At 40.4% G+C, this 14,227-nt stretch overlaps 1 protein-coding gene across 7 annotated transcripts in view; it reads left to right on the forward strand.

Annotated features, from left to right (window-relative positions):
* Window positions 1-1,452: 1,452 nt before the first annotated feature.
* Window positions 1,453-14,227, forward strand: part of WDR33 (WD repeat domain 33) — a 116,491-nt gene continuing 103,716 nt past the window's right edge. For 3 of the 7 annotated variants that reach the window (XM_043894689.1, XM_043894692.1, XM_043894690.1), the window contains exon 1: window positions 1,465-1,626. The gene's annotated coding sequence lies outside the window, so the exon portion shown is untranslated. Of the gene's footprint in view, window positions 1,627-14,227 lie in introns of all 7 variants that reach the window. The other 4 variants (XM_043894688.1, XM_043894693.1, XM_043894694.1 and 1 more) reach the window with 4 other exon arrangements.

Consider the following 14,227-nt stretch of genomic DNA (forward strand, 5'->3'; position numbering starts at 1 on the left):
GGGGATGCCGTGTCCTGAGAACTTAGTGGGCTGCAGTTTTATAATCAAAGGAAAAGTCGGGAAGGGGAGCACTCTGTCTTGAGTAGAAGTCATACTTTCATTATCCGCTCCTTCTACCAGCTGGGCATGGGTTTTCTTATCCCTACATGGTCAAGCTAGGTCCACAAATTATTGTTTTTTACACGTGCAGAGAGCGTGTCCTAGAGATCATTAATTTACTGAGCTCCCTAGGTAGGATGGGGGGCTCATGCCACCATTGTTTTAATGATTTCAGGTCTGTCTCCCGCTTCTGTAGCATGGTTTTGTTGTTAAGCAAACCAACTCTCTTTAGTAATCATTAACTAACAGGGGTCTCCCCTATTTTTTCTACTTAAAATTCTCTAGTGGGATTAATTATTTAATCACCTACATGGTTGCGCAGTGGCAAAGAATCCACCTGCCAATGCAGGAGAGGCAAGAGACAAGGGTTCAATCCCTGGGTCAGTAAGATCCCCTGGAAAAGGAAATGGAAATGGCAACCTACTCCACCGTTCTTACTGTGAAAATTCCACTGACAGAGAAGCCTGTCCGGCTATTGTCCTTGGGACTGGAAAGTCCCATACCACTGAGTGACTGAGCACACGTGTCCCTTTACTCTGTCCCTATCAATGGCATGACTATACCACAATTTATTTACTGGTACACAGGTTCCTCTGTCCAAAGAAATCTCCAGGAAAGACTACTGGGACAAGTAGCCATTCCCTTCTCCAGGGGATCTTCCAGACCCAGGGATTGAATTCAGGTCTCCTGCATGCAGGCGGATTCTCTACTGTCTGAATCACCAGGAAAGCCCTGTTACAAATAAAGCTGCTATGAACATTCTCGTGTAAACCTTTGGTGGACACGTGCACTCAGTTCTCTTGCAGGGGAACTGCTGTTTTAGGGTGAGTGTATGCTTAACTTTAATAGACACTGCGGAAACCCTTTTCTAAACTGGTTGTACCCTAGGGCTCAAGTTTTATAACTCAGTATCCACTCTCATTTAGAAAGGAGATACTTAAGAGACACTAGGAATGCACAAACAAGTCAAGGTGTGCTTGACTCAGCTCGGTGCGTTTCTTCACATTCTCAAGATATTGTCAGCCAGAACCCCTAATTTCACGGGTGAATAAACATACTAGCAACTGCAGTACAGCCCACGAACAAATGTCGCATTTAAATTTTCCAAATAGGGGTATTTCTAACAGCACCAGGGGTAGCTCACAGGGTGAAAAACAGTAAGGCGGCACCACCTCCCCTGATCCCTTCTCTCCAAGGAACGAGGACCTCTTCTCATCCGTAACAAAGAAGTCGCTCCGAGAGGCCGCGTGAAGTTCCGGTCAGGCCCCGCCTCTCAGCTAAACACATGCGCAGAGTTACCCTACGGAGTCCTTCGGACCTGGCGCGCGTGACGTAGAGGCGTACGCCGGTGCGTGATGACACACGGACGTGCGCTCGGTGGCTCATAGGGGAAGATGGCGGCTGCTCTTTTGGAGGAGTGGGATTGAGAGGGGAGGAGGGGGGGGGGCCCGACGGGAGAGACATTCCTGACTGTGAAGACGAACATATCGCTCGCCAGTCATTAGGACCTCTGATCAGCGCCTGAGGGTGAGTGCGGCGGCGGCATGGGACCGCTCACCTGCCGCAGGCGGCCGCACTCCGCCATTTTCATGCTCGGCCGTTGCGTGCTTTGGGGACCTCAGGGGTGCCTGTGGACGAGTTGGAAGAGTTGGGAGGATCGACTTCCCGAGAGCTCTTTGAGGCGGGTTTGGGCCTTACGGGAGGGGGCTAGCAGCTTGAGGCATACCGGGAATGGCGGACACGGCAAGGCTAAGGCCCTGACTTGGGACCTGTGGCGACGCGAAGACGTAGGTAGGGTAGGCCGCGAAGAACACAGAAGTTTGGAGGAGTGAAGCGCCTTAAAACTGAAATTGGGGGCGGGAGTGGAAGGGGTTGGGCCGAGAGTTGAATGGTTTGAGTGGTTGGTTGAAGAGGTCATGGGAAGTTAGTTAATAGAAACCTGTGAAACGGCGAAGGTTTAGTCTCGTTTTTATCGTGACCTGAAGTCTGTAATTTTAACAGGTATAAATCCACAGCTAGGTAGGCAAAAAACCTCTGCTCCTGCTCCTTTGGAATAGCTTTATTACTGTTTTGTTTGGTTTAGATCGTGCTCTCTGCAAGTGGCCGTTAGTAACTCCCTGCATATTTCTGATTTTGAGTTCTGGCAGTTAGATACTTAGGATTAGAGAAGGCTTTTTTTTTTTTTTTTTTTTTTGAGGAAATGTAAAAACTGTTGATATGTCCATGTAAACCCGTGTAATTGGTGGTTCTTCCGGAGAAAGGAGAAGGAGGCGGGTCGATAGGGAATTCGGTAATTGGACCTGTTTAAATCAAATCAGAAAAACATGGATTATTTCTAGAAAACCTGTCATGAATGATTTGAAGTATTTTCTACTCAGATGACATTATGTTGAGTGTTACGGGAACTTTGGAAGACTAGAATATGAACAAAAAGCCTGTGAGGAGTACCTCGTACGAAGCCTGAGTGGACTTTTAAGTACCCTCTGGAAATTAGTGCACGCAGTATTTTTGCCTGTGAATGTGATGCAGAGGTAGACTTATTTAGTTGAAACAAAAACTTTTAGTTAAACAGAAACGTGTTCATTGTTCCCCGATGGCATTTTTTCCCGCTAATCTTAATTGCATTTGGCCTCTCTTATTACCATAAAGTACTTTTGCACTTTTTAATTGGTTTCCTTGCCTAGAAGAAGACAAAATACTGTATCGATTTGCATTTATGTTGAGGCCTTACGTTCTGTATTTGGCCTTTTTCTTGAAGTTTAGAGAAAAATTTTTAACTTTTGGTATTTGGAGGAGGAATTTTAGTAGAAAGTTGGCCTTAAATCACAGTGCTTTAGGAAAAAGATAAATCCTTATCTCTGAAGTTGATGGCTTAACTTGCATTCTTTGGTTGGTGAAAAATATTAAAACGCAGGTATTGCCATCAATTTTACCCTGACCTAAGGCTTTAATTACACTTTTAGTAACCATTTAAGGTGCTTATTCAGAGCTCTTGTATGCTAAGTAACAAGTTCTGTATACTTTTCACACTACTTAGGGAAAAATGTTAATTGTTGCTGAAACTATTTCATATTTCAGAATAAGAAAGTAAGGCAACATAAAGTTTTATAACTGTCACAAATATATTGACAAAGATATTAGTGAAAGCTTTTCACCTAAGAATGTATTTATGTTATCCTTTTGAGGTTGCTTAGCAGAAAATGGGACTTTTACATTAAAGTAGTAGTAATTAGAGCCCGCAGGTTAGAAATCTTCATTATCAAAGTATATTTAGTTGTCCAGCTCACCAGTCTTTTAAGCTTTCCAGATTTGTTTTTTAAGATTCCAATTGTCCTAGTTTTCTGCCAAACATTAGTCCAGGATTTTATTTGTGTTGTAACTTCTGCTTTTGAGAGATTGTTTTTTTCTTTTAGATTAGTGAAAATTTCTCTGATACTCATATATGCATTGTATTGGAAAATATTTTTACTCTCATCCTTTCTGGCCTTAGAACATTTTAGTATTTTTTAGTAGTGACTGACTTTATAATGTTTGTTTTGCATCTTATAATCATAATTTGAGTGCTTGTAATTTTCTAAGATCTAGGTAGTATTTATTGGAAAGGCTATGGGTTTTAGCAGTAGATAGACCTAGGTTTGAAGGTCTGTCTACTGGTTAGTCTCTCCACTACCTAGCTTTTTTACATTTGGTCACTTACATGCTGAACTTCAGTTTAAAAATGTTAGTTATAGTACTTATCTCCAAGGTAAAAAAAGTACATAGCATTCAGTGAATTTTGGCGTTTTTCTTTTGTGACTTGAATTTGATGAAGTCCTTTTTTTTTTTTTTAATTGAGTTGTTAGTTTTAGGTGTACATAAGTACAGTAATGCTTTTCTATTAGTATATATTGCAGAATGATCACAATGAGTCCATCACCATACAGTTATCCTTTTTTTTGTTATGAGAACTTTGAAGATCTACTCATTTAGAAAATTTCAATATGCAATATAGTGTTAACTGTAGTTGCTATGTTTAACTTACTTTAGAATTGGAAATTTGTATATTTTGATCCCCTTCATCCATTTGGTCCATTTCTACCTTCCCCATTTTTACTTTTTAAAAATTAACTCAAATGTCTTTGTTGGAAACAAAGATTGGATCAATCTTATTCCTCTGGTAAAGTAAGTACTCCCTTCCCTGTGTTTAATGAAAGAGTTTTGTGTATACCTCTTAATGTATTTTTTAACTTTAACTTTATCCAGTTATTTTTGGCTGCTCTGGGCACATGGGTTTTCTCCAGCTGTGGTTTGCAAAGCAGTGGGCTCTAGGCTGCGCAGGCTTCAGATGTGGCACAGGGCTCAGTTGTCTCATGGCGTGTAGCATCTTCTGGGACCAGGGATGGAACCCAGGTCCCCTGAATTGGCAGGCGGATTCCCAACCACTGGACCACCAGAGAAGTCCTATTTAATCTATTTTGATTGGAGCATAACTTCTCCACTACTTTGTCAGCTCTTAGAAGGCAGATGCTACAGTGCGTATATTTTTTTTGTGCTCATAAAGCCTAAAGCATTATAAAAATTGAGTGAATGGTTTTTCTACAAAAATCCTCATCATGACTCTCCTGAGATCTGTACTTCACACAGACTGGGTTTATTTCTGCTCCTTTGCCCCTACTGGTGACGTGTTTGCCCATCCCCCTCCTTTCATACTGCATATCCTGTCAATTTCTCAAAGTCCAGCTACATCTTGTCCCAGTGAAGGGACAGGTGAGGTCTTCAGTGAATATTTGTTTATCTTCAACTGTGCCTCTGGTTAACCTAAGGTCTGTGTGACTGCCTTCTGTTACCCTAGCACCTGACACTATGCCTTACCTTTCGAGCGGGTCCTTGGGTGGGTTGACAGATGCACAGCTGTGCTTTAAGGCTGACTTTGTTATATAGCCACCTGCTCTTTTTACTTTCCCCACTAGTAAGATTCGGTTAAGGAGCAATTTCCCTTTATTTGTGTGTAGGATATTCTGGTAACTTTTTTTCTTTGTGTGTTAGGATAAATTGCAAACATCCAGAAAAGCTGAAAGAAGAATGCAGTGAACACCTATTGCCTTTCATTTAGATTTATCTGTTACTAACATTTTGACCATTTTGCTTTAACTCTCAGCATACCTCTCCCTTCAACAACCAGTTGAAATTAAATGCTGATATCATGCTATTTGTTCCCTAAATACCTCTTTAAACTAATGCCATTTTTCTACACTTTATATATTTTTATTGTAAACCAGCCTCCAGTTGAAACTATATAAAAACAGTTCCCTTTATTATGCTTTAGTCAGTTAACGTAAACCCTGGGTTGGGAAGATCCCCTGGAGAAGGAAATGGCAGCCCACTCCAGTATTCTTGCCTGGAGAATCCCATGGACAGAGGAGCCTGGCGGGCTACAGAGTTGGACACGACTGAGCGACTTCACTTTCACTTTCAGTTAACGTTGTCTCTGGCATGGACTTCTAAAGAATATGCTGTATTTGGGATTTTCTAATTGAATGCTTAAAATGTCATTTAACTTGTTTCTCTATTTTTAAATTTCCTATAAATTGAAAGTTAGATCTAGAGAGATTTAATTAAATTTGGGTCAGTATTTTTGGCGCAAATACTTCATAGATGGTAGTATGTAATTTACATTGCATGCATCAGGAAAGACAGAATTCTGGTTCTCCTGTTTCTAGTGATCTATTAATAAGGTGGTGAGTATTTCCAGATGTTTGCCCCACTGTTTACAATGCTAAATTTACTTGTTTAGTGTGGTGTCCATTGAATTTCTTCATTGAAAAGGTACATTTTCCCCTGTCACCTAATGGTTGATGATTGTTGGCCTAGTCATTTAATTTGGAGTTATAAAAATTGAATAAGTGAACTTTCTACAAAAATTCTCCCCACGGCTCTGTTATTTCTTGGCTGTTTTCTGTTAAAAAAAAAAAGTGCTTCCCCCTCCTTTATAGTTTTTAAAATTTTATTTATTTATGGTTTTTGATGATCTGGGTCTTTGTTGCTGTGCGTGGACTTTCTCTAGTCGTGGCAAGCAGGGGCTACTTTCTAGTCATCTGCACAGGCTTCTCACTGCGGTGCCTTTTCTTCTTGCACAGCACAGGCTCTAGGCATGCGGGCTTTGATAGTTGCAGCCCTTGGGCTCAGTAGTTTCAGCTGACTGGCAGGGAATTCCCCCTATTCTGTGTGTTTTTTCCTGAAACATCTGGAGTTCTTGATAGCTACCATGCATCTTTCCCTTAAGAACACCATTCTCTTTAATACCCAGAATATTAACAGATTCTACAGACTTGAGTTTTGAGCAAGCTCTGGGAATTGGGGATGGACAGGGAAGCCTGGTGTTCTGCAGTCCATGAAGTCGCGAAGAGTCGGATATGACTGAGTGACTGAACTGAACTGATGGACTTAATGTAGGTACGATATCTGATACTCAGATTTCATATTACAGTTTCTCCAGTTGTCTCAATGACATCCCTTGCAGAGTTTTTTCCTCTGTAATTTAGGTTCCAGTCTAGAATTGAACGTTGTATTTAATTGTCATATTTATTTAGTCTTTATGATTTTTTTAAACTTAAAAAAATTTATTCATTTTTGACTGTGCTGGGTCTTTGTTGCTGAGTGAGCTTTTTTCTAGTTGCGGCTCCTGGGCTCTTGAGCACAGGCTCGATAGTTGTGGCACGCGGACTTAGTTGCTCTGAGGCCTGTGGGATCTTCCCAGATCAGGGATCAAAACCAACTAATAAAAATAAATGGAAAAAAAAAAAACCAAACCTGTGTCTCTTGCATTGACAGGCAGATTTCTTTTCCACTGAGCCACCAGGGAAGCCCTCTTTAGTCTTTGGTTGGTCAGTTGTTTCTATGGCCTTTCTTTCTTTAATGACTAACTTTTCTTTAAGTCTAGTCTACTAGTTTTGTTTTCTCCTGATTTTTGGAGTATTACTGTTTTTTTTTTTTTTTTGATGTGTTAGTCCGTTGTAGTTGTTACTGTTTTCCATGCTTAAGTTGTTGCAGACTTGGCTAGTGTGAGTCCCTCTTTAAGCTGGTTCTTGTATTCCCACCCCCACCCCATGGTTTTTTTTTTTTTTTTTTTGTCATGCCACGTGACTTATTCCTGGATCAGGGGTAGAACCCATGCCCCCTGCAGTGGAAGCTCTGTGTTCACCAGGGAATTCCCTCTTCAAAAGGAATTCCCTTTTGGCTGAACCTAATTAATCTTGGAGAGCTTTTTTCTTGGTTTTTTAGCAAAACAAAATAACCCACGTCTTTCTGTGTTTTCCTGTTTTGTTTTTTATGTTTTTCTGTTTCTCCAAAAAGTCTTATTTTCTTTTGATAGAAAATGATATTCATAAATTTTCAGATTTGGGTGGTTGGTAACATATACACTGTTACTAGAGTGTCTGTGTTCTGGGCTCCCTTCATTGGACAGATAGAAAACATGTTTTCAAAAACTGTTTGTATTAGTATTTTAAATTCCAGTTTAAAGTGAACATTGTTATTGGGATTTGTTACAAGGAAAGTAGATTCAACTGAGTGCAGTTGATTTCTTTTCAGTCCTTTTTCCTTAGATTGTATTCCACTAAAAATGAACAGTTAGAGGACTTCCCTGGTAGTCCAGTGGTTAAGAATCCTTCTGCCAGTACTGGGGACACTGGCTCAATCCCTGGGCTGGAAAGATTCCACATGCTGTGGGCAACTAAGTCCATGTGCTCTAGAGCCCGTGCTCTGCAACCAGAGAAGCCACTGCAATGAGAAGCCTGCGCACCACAGCTAGAGAGTAGCTCACCACTGCCCCATCACTGCAACTAAAGACAGCCTGCCGGCAGGAGGGGAGACCCAGCACAGCCACCCTCCCCCTGCCCCCACCAAAAAAAAGAACTGTGTTCAAAAGTTACTTGAAATGACACTTTTTTGTTTATTTGAGCAATTTGATTAGTTTTGACTATTAAGTCAGACTTTTTGCTTTTTGTTAATGATTGGGTGTGTTTTTTTCTTTACTTTTTTTTTTTTCTTTTTTTTTTTCTCTTTTTCTTTACTTTTTAATATAGTAAATATTTACATGGCTTAAAACTTGATACAATATTGAAAGAGTATGTAAATCTTGCTTCTGTTTCTGAGCTGTCTATTCCTTTCTTACTCAACCAAAGTATGGTATGTTTATGTCTGTATCCTTATTTTCTTTTTCTTACAAAAGAGGTATACTATAAAAAACTTGTTTTTTAAAACAATAATTTTATTTATTTATTGGCTGTACTGGGTCTTTTCTCTAGTTGTGGCCTTCGGGCGCTGCTTTCTAGTTGTAGGGCATGGGCTAGTCATTGCTGTGGCCGCTCTTGTTGCTGAGTCGTCTAGGAGTTGCGGGCTTTAGTAGTGGCGGTGCAAGGGCTCAGTAGTTGTGATTCCCGGGCTCTGGAGCACAGGCTCGATAGTTGTGGCATAGGGGCTTAGTTGCTCTATGGCAACAGGATCTTCCCAGACCAGGGATCAAACTTGTGTCTTCTGCATTGGCAGGCAGATTCTTTACCACTGAACCACCAGGGAAGCTTGGGTAATTTGATTTTTGTTGTTGAGTTGTAGGAGTTCTTCATTTATTCTGAATATTAACCGCTATTGGATTTGCAGATGTTTTCTTCCATTCTATAGGTTGCCTTTTCACTCTGTTGATTGTGTCCTTTACTGCACAAAAGTTCTTAAGGTTAATATATTCTCATTTGTGTGTGTGGGACCCTTATTTTTTCCTAACAATATATCCAAGAAATCATGCTGTATCAATTCAGTACTCCCCCATCCCCCATGTGATTTATAGTAAGAAGCATGTGTTTTGTCTTTGTCAGGTTTCTGGCATAGAACTCCTAAAACTCTTGGAATTTTCTAAGTGATTCGAGTGATAAAGGTGTTTTGATATTCATGACAAACCCCTTGAAAGTGAAAGAAAGTGAAGTCACTCAGTCGTGTCCGACTCTTTGAGATCCCATGGACTGTAGGCCACCAGGCTATCTGTCCATGGGATTCTCCAGGCAAGAATACTGGAGTGGGTTGCTGTTTCCTTCTCCAGGGAATCTTCCCGACCCAGGGATCGAACCCAGGTCTCCCGCATTGCAGGCAGGCGCTTTAACCTCTGAGCCACCAGGGAAACCCAACAAACCCCTTAAATCACTTAAAACCCCTTAAATCGAGTTTATGTTAATGAGGTGACTTTTGGAAAGCACCTAAGGGTGAAGGGAATCCACACATGTTAAGAGGATTAGAACTTTCCAGTTCCACCCTCTAGGAGGGGAGTGGGGTTGGAGGTTGAATTAATTGCCAGTTATTTAGTCAAACATGCCCAGGTTAGGAAGCCTTCATAAATACTCTGAAAGAACATGGCTCATGGTTTGGAGAGCTTCCGGATTGGTGACCACATGAAGATTCTCAAGAAAACTGGTGGGCTCTGAGAACTCTGAGACCCTTCCTCCATTCATTACCTTGTGCATATCTTCTACCTGGCTTTTTCTGATTTCTGTTGTTTATAATAAAGAGGTAACCTAGTAAATAAAGTATCTGGTTGTTTTCACTTCTTGATTATAGCAAATAATACTGCTATGACCATTCGTGTACAAGTTTTTGTGTGGATATAATGCTTTTGGTTCTCTTGGGAATGTACCTAGAATTAGAATTGCTGGGTATTATGGTAATTGTATTCTTAGAATTTAGGGAAATTCTGACCTGGTTTCCTAAGAGGCTGAACTATTTTATATTCATTCCTACCAACAGTATATGAGGGTTCCAATTTCTCCACATTCTCACCAACCCTGTATGAAGTGTTTTCCCTTTGTGTTTTGATTTGCATTTTCCTAATGATGCTTAGCGTCTTTTCATGTCGTTACTAACCATTTGTATATCTTTAGAGAAGCAGCTATTGTCCACTTAAAATATTGGTTGTCTTTTTAATATTGAGCTGTGAGAGTTCTTTATATATTCTAAATGCTAGTCCCTTATCAGTTACATGGTCTGCAGAATTTTTTTCTAATTATGTGGATTGTCTTTTCATTTTCTTTTTTTTTCTTTTAATACTTCTATTTATTTTTGGCTTTCTGGGTCTTCCTTACTGAGAGGGCTTTCTCTAGTTGCAGGGGCTGGTGGGGGGCGGGGGGCTCGTGTGGTTGCTGTGCTCAGGTTTCTCGTTGTGGTGGCTTCTTTTGTTGTGCAGCACAGGCTCTAGAGTGCACGGGTCTCAGTAGTTGCAGCACATGGGCTCAGTAGTTGTGGTACATGAGGTTAGTTGCTCTGTCGCATGTGTGATCCCTCTGAATCAGGGATCAAACCCGTGTCTCCTGCATTGGCAGGCAAATTCTTTACCAGTCAGCCACCAAGGAAGCCCTGTCTTTTCACTTTAAAGATGGTTTTATTGAAGCACAAAAACGTTGTAATTTTGATGATGTCCAGTTTGTCCATTTTTTCTTGGGTTGATTGTGCTTCTGGTGTTGTATCTTAAAAAGGCTTCACCTAACCTGAGTCACAAATATATATATTTGCTGCATTTAGTACAGCTAGTAATTGGTTAAGCAATTGATTTTCCCAACGAAAAATGTAGATTGTTGTCCATGAGTATGCCTAAGAAAGTGAATTTGACGTTTAGAAAGCTCTGATGAGTTTGCCTTTGTGGTAAGAAATTAATAAGCTTTAGTTTTAGCTGTAATAAAAGCAATTTTATGTAACTATACTGAACCTTTATAAAGGGGAGATTCACATAAAAAATAACGGACTTATGTTTCATTGGTGAAATTTTTTTAAACTTTACTTTTTAACTCAGTAATTATATCCTTAATAACCAGTGTATTTTTGAAATTCAGACTGATTTGTTTGAAGGGGAAGACCAAACTAAGACAGTATGTGTCATAGGGTAAAAACACCACAAATGCCCCAATGACTGAGGAACTAGTTAGGCTTGTAGGCCAATGTGGGTAATAAAAGCAGAAGCGGAATCACTGTGCCAAAATCAGGAGGCACTCAAAACCTTAAGCTTTTCACTTTATCTTGCTGTTGACAAATTAGAAATATTCAGGACCATCTGTTTAGGATTCTGCCTTTGGTAATGATTGTGTATTTTGTTAAATGTTTTTACATCCAGTTTAGTTGTTAAGCTAAATTTAAAACTGAGTTGAAAAGAAACTGGAAAATTCTTACCTGCTGTCTGTATAATCTTGAAATTTTAGAATTATTTAACTTTAGAGGTCATAAGATCTAGACTCTTAAAGAAGCAGGATTGAAGAGATTAACTTTGTTCGAAGTCACACAGTGGAAGAATACAGGTCACTTGAATACCTGTGTAGTATTCTTTTCTCCACCTTAAAAAAACCCCCCAAAACCCATCAACATTTCAGTGTAACTTTGGAGAGCTTTTTTGTTCACTGTCTTCATGAGAGAGCTAAAATTATAAGTTTACATAGCCAGAAAAGTCTAAAATAGGAAGATCTTCCATCAGGAAGTAAGTGATCATATTATTCTGTGGTCTTGAGGTTGTTATATGTAGCTTTGTTCAAAATTGATTACCACCTGGGACTTTGTTGTACTTCTGTTTTAGTAACAATGATTTCAGCTTTTAAATCTAGTATTTGACAGAATATCTTTTGGTAGATATTTTAGAAATTAATTAAATTATTTGGTCATGCTGTGAGGCTTGTGGGATCTTAGTTTCCTGACCAGGGATTGAACGTGAGGCCTCTGCAAGAGAAATGTAGAGTCCTAACCACTGGACCACTGGGGAATTCCCTCTTGGTAGATATTTTTTATCCAAACATGCCACATCTCAAATGAGTAGCTAGGTTCCTCCCTCATGTGTGTCATGTTCTCAAATTATAGTTTTTCTTTTTACCACCCACATTTTCTACCCACAATGCTCATTTGCAGCTGTGTTTTTTACAACAGTTTTGTGCCCAGAATGTTCATTTCCAGTTCATTGCCTATGTTCATAACCCTACTTAGTAATTTCTTTTATAAGTTATTTTATCTTTAGGCATTTGTTCATTCATACTTTTATACTGCATGTGTGCTAAGTCACTTCAGTCGCGTCAGACTCTTGGTGAACCTGTGGCCTGTAGCCTGCCAGGCTCCTTTGTCTGTGGGGTTCTCCAGGCAAGAATACTGGAGTGGGTTGCCATGTCCTTCTCCAGGGGATCTTCCCAACGCAGGGATCGAACCCATATCTCTTATGTCTCCTGCATTGGCAGGTGGGTCCTTTACCACTAGCCTCATTACCAAAAAAAGTGAAGAGTGTAAGAGGATATACAGTGATCTATCTCTTCCTTGTGGCTGTCCTCCAAGCCTCTTTCATCTATCCAGTAACTATAGTTATCAGTTTGTTGCGAATTTTTCCAGTGATAATTTGTGTTATATATATAGAAAATGTGGGGCTTCCCTGGTAGCTCAGCTGGTAAAGAAACTGCCTGCAATGCAGAGGACCCTGGCTCGATTCTAGGTTGGGAAGATCCCCTGGAGAAGGAATAGGCCATCCATTTTAGTATTCACGGGCTTCCCTGGTGGCTCAGGTGGTAGGGACTCCGCCTGCAGTGTGGGAGACCTGGGTTTTGATCCCTGGGTTGGGAAGATACCCTGCAGGAGAGCATGGCAACCCACTCCAGCTTTCTTGCCTGGAGAATCCCCCTGGACAGAGGTTCCTGGCAGGCTACAGTCCGTGGGGTCAGAGTCAGAGCTGACTGAGGGACTAAGTGCAGCACGTAGCACGTGTATTTACTGCAGATGTGTGTGTGTGCGCCTTTTTTGTTGCTTCTCACATCCATGGTAGTAGTCTGTGCACTGCTTTGTACTGTTTTTCACTTAACAATATATCTTGGAGATTCTAAATAGAACTACCTTCTTTATAATAGTTGCTTAATATGTATTGTATGGGTATTTCGTGTTAACTAGTTCTCTAGTTCATAGACATGGGTAGTTTCCAGTCTTTTGTTATTAAACACAGTACTCCATTGAATAACCTTATGGATATGTGTTTGTGCATGTGTGAGCATATGTAGGGATAAATTCATGGAATGGAAGTGCTTGGTCAAAGAAAGTGTACTGTCAATGTATGAATATGGTTGTTTTTCTCACACCAGACTATCACTTCTATTATCATAGTTTCTGCTTTCTTGAATGATATTACTTTCTAGTAAATGATGAGTCATTTTCAGCATGAGTAACAAGAGGAATTTAAAATCACTAATTTGTCCCTTTTTGATAATTTTCATGTGATATATGTTCCTGGGATGATTTATTATTGCCTACAGTAGTGCTTTCTATACTTTTTGGACCCCATAGAAATCTGATAAAAGTTATATTTTTCTTCCTAGAAAAAAAAGTGAATACCCATATTAGAATTTTACCTGTAATTATGAGGTGGGAGGGTCATTGAAATCCCTTTTTTCTTAAATTTAATTTTTTTTAACACCAAAAACATTTTGTGTTGGGGTTCAGTTCCAGTTCAGTCGCTCAGTCGTGTCCGACCCTTTGCGACCCCATGGACTGCAGCACGCCAGGCCTCCCTGTCCATCACCAACTTCTGGAGTCTATACAAACTCATGTCTGTTGAGTCGGTGATGCCATCCAACCATCTCATCCTCTGTCGTCCCCTTCTCCTGCGCTCAATCTTCCCCAGCCTCAGGGTCTTTTCAAATGAGTCAGCTCTTCATATCACATGGCCAAAGTATTGGAGTTTCAGCTTCAACATCAGTCCTTCCAATGAACACTCAGGACTGATCTCCTTTAGGAGGGACTGGTTGGATCTCCTTGCAATCCAAGGGACTCTCAAGAGTCTTCTCCAACACCACAGTTCAAAAGCATCAATTCTTTGGTGTCAGCTTTCTTTATAGTCCAACTCTCACATCCATACATGACTACCGGAAAAAGCATAGCCTTGACTAGATGGACCTTTGTTGACAAAGTAATGTCTCTGCTTTTTAATATGCTGTCTAGGTTGGTCATAACTTTCCTTCCAAGGAGTAAGCATCTTTTAGTTTCATGGCTGCGGTCACCATCTGCAGTGATTTTAGAGCTCCTAAAAATAAAGTCAGCCACTGTTTCCCCATCTATTTGTCATGAAGTGATAGGACCGGATGCCATGACCTTAGTTTTCTGA

The sequence above is a fragment of the Cervus elaphus genome, chromosome 33 (assembly GCF_910594005.1).
Source record: "Cervus elaphus chromosome 33, mCerEla1.1, whole genome shotgun sequence".
Classification (NCBI taxonomy): Eukaryota; Metazoa; Chordata; class Mammalia; order Artiodactyla; family Cervidae; genus Cervus; species Cervus elaphus.